The sequence below is a fragment of the Sebastes umbrosus genome, chromosome 2, assembly GCF_015220745.1.
Source record: "Sebastes umbrosus isolate fSebUmb1 chromosome 2, fSebUmb1.pri, whole genome shotgun sequence".
In the NCBI taxonomy this organism is placed as follows: Eukaryota; Metazoa; Chordata; class Actinopteri; order Perciformes; family Sebastidae; genus Sebastes; species Sebastes umbrosus.
Window position 1 is genome coordinate 40,270,909 of NC_051270.1, and position 7,844 is coordinate 40,278,752.

Here is a 7,844-nt window from a genome sequence, read left to right on the forward strand (position 1 = left end):
AAATTCCACTTGTACTTCATGAAATAACTGGTATTGATGTGAGAAATTTAAATAATTCACTGAACTGCTTTTGTGGCTGTGAGCAGATGGCCGTGGCGGCGGAGTTCACACGAGCAGATTAAACACAACTTGAATGCCGTCCAGTGAAGACAGTTGCCAACCCTTCACTCAGAAATGCCTTTATCTCACAGAAGGCGTTTAAAACCCACGACGAGTTAAGCTCACCTCGTACGCCGCCGGCTCACAGAGTCAGCTGTGCTGCACACAATTTACATATCCACAAAAAGGTGTTTTTATTAAATCAGTGGTGCAGATGAGGCAGCAATATATTTCATGTGGAAGACGGTTTCCTCTGAAGTTCATCTGGCTGCTTCATGACTTAATGGGAATCATTACTTTGCAGAGTGGGTTCATGTCCTCCGGGCTTAATATGAGTTATTTATCAACGCATTAATGGGACAATTGTGATGTCATTGCAAAAGGTGAAATTTACTTTCAGATATTATGACGCTGTTATATATCAGTCAGTGATGTTTGTTGTGTCCATTGGTTACTTTTAAGAGCCGTGTTGTTGTAATTATCTTTTTACCCACTTTCACTGAGTCTGCCATGTCTGCTTCCACCCTGGTGATGTCCCACATTTCCCACAGTGTAATAACTGATTTTGGTCTCAGTGTTATTTGTCACTGAAAACAAAGAAGTCTCATATTGTAGGGTTATATTATGCCCATACATTGGTTATACATTTTTTGCCTTTGTTACTAAATGTTTTTTTCTTTCTTTTGTTAAAGTGATTCAAATACTGTAGCTCTGTCATCACAACCAGTTGATCAGCTACAGTCTTGACTTTCACATTTGATGAAGGTGACAAAATGAGGAAATAATCATAAATAATAAGGACTCTCTGTCATGTTTCATGTTATATGGACTTTGCATCAATAAATACATAAATATATTCCTTTTGTTTGCCACAAAGGTCATTCACCGTCAAATAATTGTGCAGTATATCATCCCAACACGTTCTCATCCCAACACGTTCTCATCCCAACACGTTCTCATCCCAGCACGTTCTCATCCCAACACGTTCTCATCCCAGCACGTTCTCATCCCAACACGTTCTCATCCCAACACGTTCTCATCCCAACACGTCATATAGTGACGCTTAGTCAGACCCCTCAGCGTCACTTTTTGGTTGCAGTGCTTAATTTTGTGAGGTAAACAAAAACACTTAAGTTCAGGCAATAAAACCACTATAGGTAGTTTGTGGAAAAAGCAACATGGTTGGGCTTAAACTACGACGTCTGTACAGTGAAACACGTGTGAACATGGGACACGAACGAACAGCTGATTGTAACGTGATGCACGGGATACGGACAGCGGTCTCCTGGATGAAAGCCCTGTGTTTGTTGGAACCATCAGCCCTGTGTGTCCTTTCGCTCTTTAAACACTCCAGCCGCACTTCACTGCCATGGATGGGTTTACATTGTAGTTAATGGAAAGCCTGGTGCGTCTTATACAGACGCTAAAGAGCGCCTTGTGCATCGGTATCTAATGACGGCTGAGACGAAGCGTCTGTATTTGACGCCCTGGGAATGAGAATGGACTGGTCATCCTACATGTCCCTATGTGTAGGGTCAATTAGACCTCTGAGAGGTCTAAGTTCCTGTTAGACCTCTATGAACAAACTCCAATAACAGAAATATAAATAAATGTATTTTTGATTAGTAGTGCTGCATTAAAAGTACCATCGACACCAATCACAGATATCGAGCAGATGAGAGACTAAATGGTAAATGGACTTGCATTTATAAAGCTCCTTTCTAGTCTTCCGACCACTCAAAGCTCTTTACACTACATGTCAGTATTCACCCATTCACACACACATTCATACACTGATATCAGAGGCTGCCATGCAAGGTGCCAACTTTGCCCATCAGGACTTGATCTAAATACTCATTCACACACCGATGACACTTTCGGGAGCAGTCTGAGGTTAAGTGTCTCAAGGACTCAAGGACACTTCGACATATGACCGGAGGAGCCGGGGATCAAACCACCGACCTTCCGATTGGTGGACGATCTGCTCTACCCTCTAAGACTGTATGTAATGATATTGTACAGCAGGGGTCTCTGAGGCCCAGAACATTAGGGCGAGAGCGTCACAGGGTCGTTCTTCCTGTAAGATTTAAATAATGGAGGTAAATGGAGACGTGCATGGAGACAGAGAAAACTTCAAGCTTATGGATCAATAATTCTATAAACTGGACTACAGCCTCATCCCTGACTGACCCCTGCAGTGTGGTGTCTGAGAGCGACCCAGTCTGGGAGCGTATACTGTCCAGACAGCACCGGGCCCGTTACATAATGCATGACGACCGACGACACGGCGGGGCCGAGCCCTGCTGAATCAGCGACAGAAAAACGCCACTGCTCTGAGCGAACACGGGCACGCTGAAGACAGGCAGCCTGTACTGCCCTCCCAACCTCTCCCCCCGCCCCTGAGAAGAGCACTTGATCACTCAAGTAACCTTTTGCATGAGTGCACTCAATCTGCCACTCACCAGAGAGCCAGCGCAGACACGGGGTAGACAGGGGGCATTAGGTGGGATTATCACCCCCGCTGCCCTTTGTTGTTTTGATGTCCGTCCCTCGCCAGCTCACCCCTCCTCCAGCGCCCCATCCCCCCCCTCCGTATGGCCCTGGCACCGCTACAGAGAGGCCGTCCACTGACAGACTGGAAGCAGAAAACCTCCCCTCAGTAGCCCACTTTCACAGCCACAGACACATGCAAACACACTCTCACACCAACCAAAGCAAACACACAGAGACACACAGCGACTGTGCAGGATAATGGGGGTGCTTTCTCTTTTTAATGAAGGACATGATGAGGTGAATTCAGGTTAAAGCCATTATCGCTCATTGATTTCCTTTACTAAATCGAAAATGTAATCACAGAGGTGAGATGTTCATAAAGAAGGGAAGAGAGGAGTTTTGAAGCTGTGAAAACCTTTCAGTGTGGATGACTTACAAAGCAGATTGGTTCCCGAAAAGTCAGAAGTTTGAAAATACAAGATTCACTTAGCAACGATTCTTTTTAATTTACAGGAGTAGAATATATATCACAAATGTAATTGAAAGTAAGACTTTGAAGAGCACACAACTCCACCAACTTCAGCCTCCTGCTACACCCACACACATCAATCCTCTCACTTTAAAGGGGACATATCATGAAAAACACAGTTTCTCAGTACCTGTGCTCATACATCTGGTATCTGGAGTTCTTACCAACCCACAAGCTGTGAAATAAGACAACCCAGTCAGGTTTTTGACCGGTGTTTTGTTTTGTAAGTTAAGTTTTTTATTGTTGTTTTTTATTTGAAGCCCAAATCTGACGTTTTCCATAACCCTAACTCTCTTGCCTGAATCTAAGTTTGTGTTTTTTTTGCCTAACCTAACTGTGGACGTTTGTGTTGCACACAAATGACTCGTGAAAAGGCTACAATGTGTACTCATGACACGCTGACACATGCAGTCTGTGTAACTTTGTGGTATTTATACGCCTTCAGAGGGTGAATACAGGTATATTCAGACAGACAGTATGAAAAAATAATGTGTTTTTTTTACATTCAAGCATGTAAACATGTTCTAGTAGAAAGCCAAAATACAAGTATGAACCTGAAAATGAGCATGATATGTCCCCTTTAATATTTACATTAAATTGATTGCTCAAATCTGCAGATGTAATCATTTTACTTTCATAATCATGGCAGAAATCACAGGTCCAAAATCAAATCTAAATCTAAGTAACCTCAGTAGTGGAGGAAAAGTCAAGAAATCCTACATGAGTTCACACATTTATAATGTTTTCTTTTGTTTTGCTTTTCCCCCAGACTTCTCACAGATGGCCCGACTAGCACCAAATATATGTCAGAATACAAATATTTTTTGGAAAGCAGCAAAACAATCTCACCACCGGGTCTATTTAGCAGCTGTTAAGATTATATCACGTGAGCTTCATCAGCAGATGGAGCTTGCTCAATCCAACATGTTATATATCTACAGTTCCATGGCCAGTGATCAAACTCCATGTGAAGAACTTGTGATATGATTTAAACCGACCTTGTGATGAGACTGTTTTCTCAACTGCTGTTTGATAAATGTGTGATTTTCACCTGTTCTTAAATGATGTATCTGAATATTTCTGCATACTGGGGTCCCTAAACTGTCTTGAATTCCATAAATTGGGTCTCACTGTAAAGCTGAGACTCTGGTGAATCCAATGAGCCCAACTGTATTCATGTGTGATGATGTTAGTCCCCATAGGAGACATTTCATATACAGGTAGTTAGACCATTTTTTGAAACTTGACCTCCCTGTATAAAATGACCTGTGGTGACCTCTAGGATAATCACAGCCTAATGAAACTTTACAGCCACAAACTACAGACCTAGAGCATTCAGAGGATGGATGGATCAGACTAGAGACCTAGAGCATTCAGAGGATGGATGGATAAAACTAGAGACCTCGAGCATTCAGAGGATGGATGGCTTTCCTAGCTAGATTGACAATAAGGGGGTTTCTGAGCAGTTTACACAACAGAAGTGCTCGCCATACAATCACCAAAAATGAGATTCTTGCAGAAATCTCCAAATGTCAAAAGTTTTTGATCCCAAATCACAGCAGTCTTAATGTGGTATTTTTGAGGGATTATTGATCATTTTGATCAATTCTCCAGTGGTAAATATTTTTTAAATTTAGCACCAAATCTGTTTAACAAATGGTATCAACCCCAAAACTGCTGCAACAACTTATGAGCCATAACAGAGCATGGGGATGGCCATCATATACATCCATCATAATGTTCTAAACCCTTATACACTTTCACAATTTATTTTAATTCATTCATTCCTGTTTATTTCTTATTAATGACTAGAAGAACTTGACACACAGCGCTGAGCTGCATCTCAAATTAATCTCCAGGTTCCAGCTTTCAGATGATGTACATTACTTCTGTGACATCTACTGTTGACCTGCTATCTCCCCCTAAAGACCCCCTGTCCCTCACTAAAAAGACAAAAATGGGTCTTTATGGGTCTTTAACTGGATATCATCATGCACTTTTCCTTTATTTGTTGGATCATATTAACCTCTGCATATATGCTGGCTATGTATCAGATTTAAGTGCAACATTATTTGTTTGAATGCGGCCTGCAGCCTCTATTGAACGTCACTCCCCTGACCTCTCCTATCTCATCGTGTGATGTTGCTGCTTGACTCCGTCCCTGAACTCAGAGAGCCAAACAGCGACACAAAGCTCTGGTGTACCCTGAACTCTGACCGGCACCCTGAATGTCTGTCACCTGATTTTCTGGCTTCATTTATCGACTCTAGCCTTGTAAATATTCCACTCCACACAGACATAACTGCCCATATTCACACTGATTTACTTCTGAGTGTCTTTTAAAACAGATTCATTTCCAACGCCGCCACCAGCCCTGTCAGTATTATTAGCATGCAGGGTGCTGAAGAGGTCAAGCAGGGTTTTGTGTGACCCTGGCTCTCATAGGCGGCGTGTTCAGGGCCGACCTTTGACCCTGAATACCGCTGGTCCTCTCGGGTTCAAATGCAGACATGAAGCCCGTCTGTTAAACAGTGTTGGCCGCGGTCGGAGGACGCGGGGGAGACCGTAGCTTTGGTCTCCAGGACCGGAGTCTCTGCTGTACTCTGCTCCTCTACTCCTCTGCCTGCCTTCACTCACACATCGCGCTCGTTCTCACTATTTTGCTCCACTCTCACGTGCATGCTGCACACTCCACACTGCAGAAGAGTTAGTTTAGCTCTGAGAATATCTAGTGAATGTACAGTGGACGTTTGTGCAGAAATAACTGCTGCAGCTCCTCCAGACCAACAGAGGTTTCCCATGTCTTGTGAAGTGACGGGGCTCCGCAGAGAGAAACGTTATCGTCTCCGACCAAAACTCCGGTGTCTCCCCTGTTCCCTCCGGCCGCGGTCGGGAGGCTGAGGCAGGAAAAGCCAACACTAGGATCAGCATTGATTCATGGAGAGACCTTGGTCTGGTCAGCTAACATTACTGCCAAGCAGCTGAAATATAGAGTGATATTGTGCTTTTAGCTGACGTGTGTCGCCTCACTGTTTTGAGCGATGCTCGTTCATGTCTATGTAGAGCGAGCACAAGCGCGAGCGCGACGCTGACTTTCGTTGACTTAACGGCCACAGGTGTCACTGTTAACAAGCATTTCTGATTCTTACAGAATGTTTCCCTTTAAAGGAAAACATCCCCTTAAAGTGGTCAGACACTAAACATCTATCTATTCTGTTCAATGCATGTTTAGTCTGTCATGAAATTACCTTTGAAACCAATTTCTTTCTGTCTTACCCTCCTCTATTACTCTCGGGCTGTGAAAGTTAACACGATAATAATGTGTTAACGCAAATTCGTTTTAACTAACCAATAATTTCTTTATTGCATTAACACAACTTTTTTAGGATAACGATTTTTAGGTTGTAGTGGGCTCAGCTTTAAAGCTAAAGTGAAGATACTGGCATCATATGAAACTAGAAAGGAAGGAATCCATTAGTACCAACCATGTCATACTAGCTTGTCGCGACCACACTACGCTAAATAATGCTTCAAACTTATGCTAAATTTTGGCCATTTTCAAAGGGGTCCCTTGATCTCTGACCTCCAGTTGCGTGAATGTAAATGGGTTCTGTGGGTACCCATGAGTCTCCCCTTTACAGACATGCCCACTTTGTGATAATCACATGCAGTTTGGGGCAAGTCATAGTCAAGTCAGCACACTGACACACTGACAGCTGTTGTTGCCTGTTGGGCTGCAGTTTACCATGTTATGATTTGAGCATATTGTTTTATGCTAAATGCAGTACCTGTGAGGGTTTCTGGACAATATCTGTCATTGTTTTGTGTTGTTAATTGATTTACAATAATAAGAATATACATACATTTGCATAAAGCAGCATATTTGTCCACTCCCATGTTGATAAGAGGATTAAATACTTGACAAATCTCCCTTTAAGGTTCATTTTGAACAGATTGAAAATGTATGATTAATTTGCGATTAATTGCGATTCAATATTTGAATTGATTAACAGCCCTAGTTACAACAAAAAGCTCTTTTTTGCACCTATTGTGAAGTGGATTTTATGATAAACTGTAGTGACTCACCCTGGGGAAGCTGAAGTGCATAGTTGTGGTTCAGATGAAGATTTTCTGATTCTCATGCTCTCAAACAAGAAAATAAGTTGCTCACATTAGGACTCCTCCTCCTCCTCCTCTTCCTCCTCCTCCTCCTCCTCCTCCTCCTTTGTTTTATGAAGCAACCAGTAGAGAGTCCAACAGCCACAACAGACAGAGATGCAACGTTCAGTCCCACCGGCCACCACACACTTTATTACTATAATTAACTTCCGTCGGCTGGGGTCTTCTCACTTTCATATCTGCGAGCGTCTCTGGAGAGTCTGAGCACAGCTCAGCGTGAACACAGCAGGTTGCTCAGCATATTAATGCTTTATTTATTCTCATTACGATGAAACAGTTTGGTGTCAGGTTCAGGATGCGGAGTGTTCTCAAGTAACGCTGATCCTTCTAGAAAAAGTGCAAACACCTTAAAATGTTTGTCTTTAAGGGGAAACAACAGGGAGGTTTGTCTCCACTATTTTTATATTAACAGTCAATCAAATCATGTTGTGTAATGTGGCAGGTGTCACTTGAGACCAACTCACAGGGAATTATCACATGATTCTGCTGTTCCCCTCAGTTCTACGGAGCCTTTTAGCCTTTTTTATCTCATTGTTTTTATTTT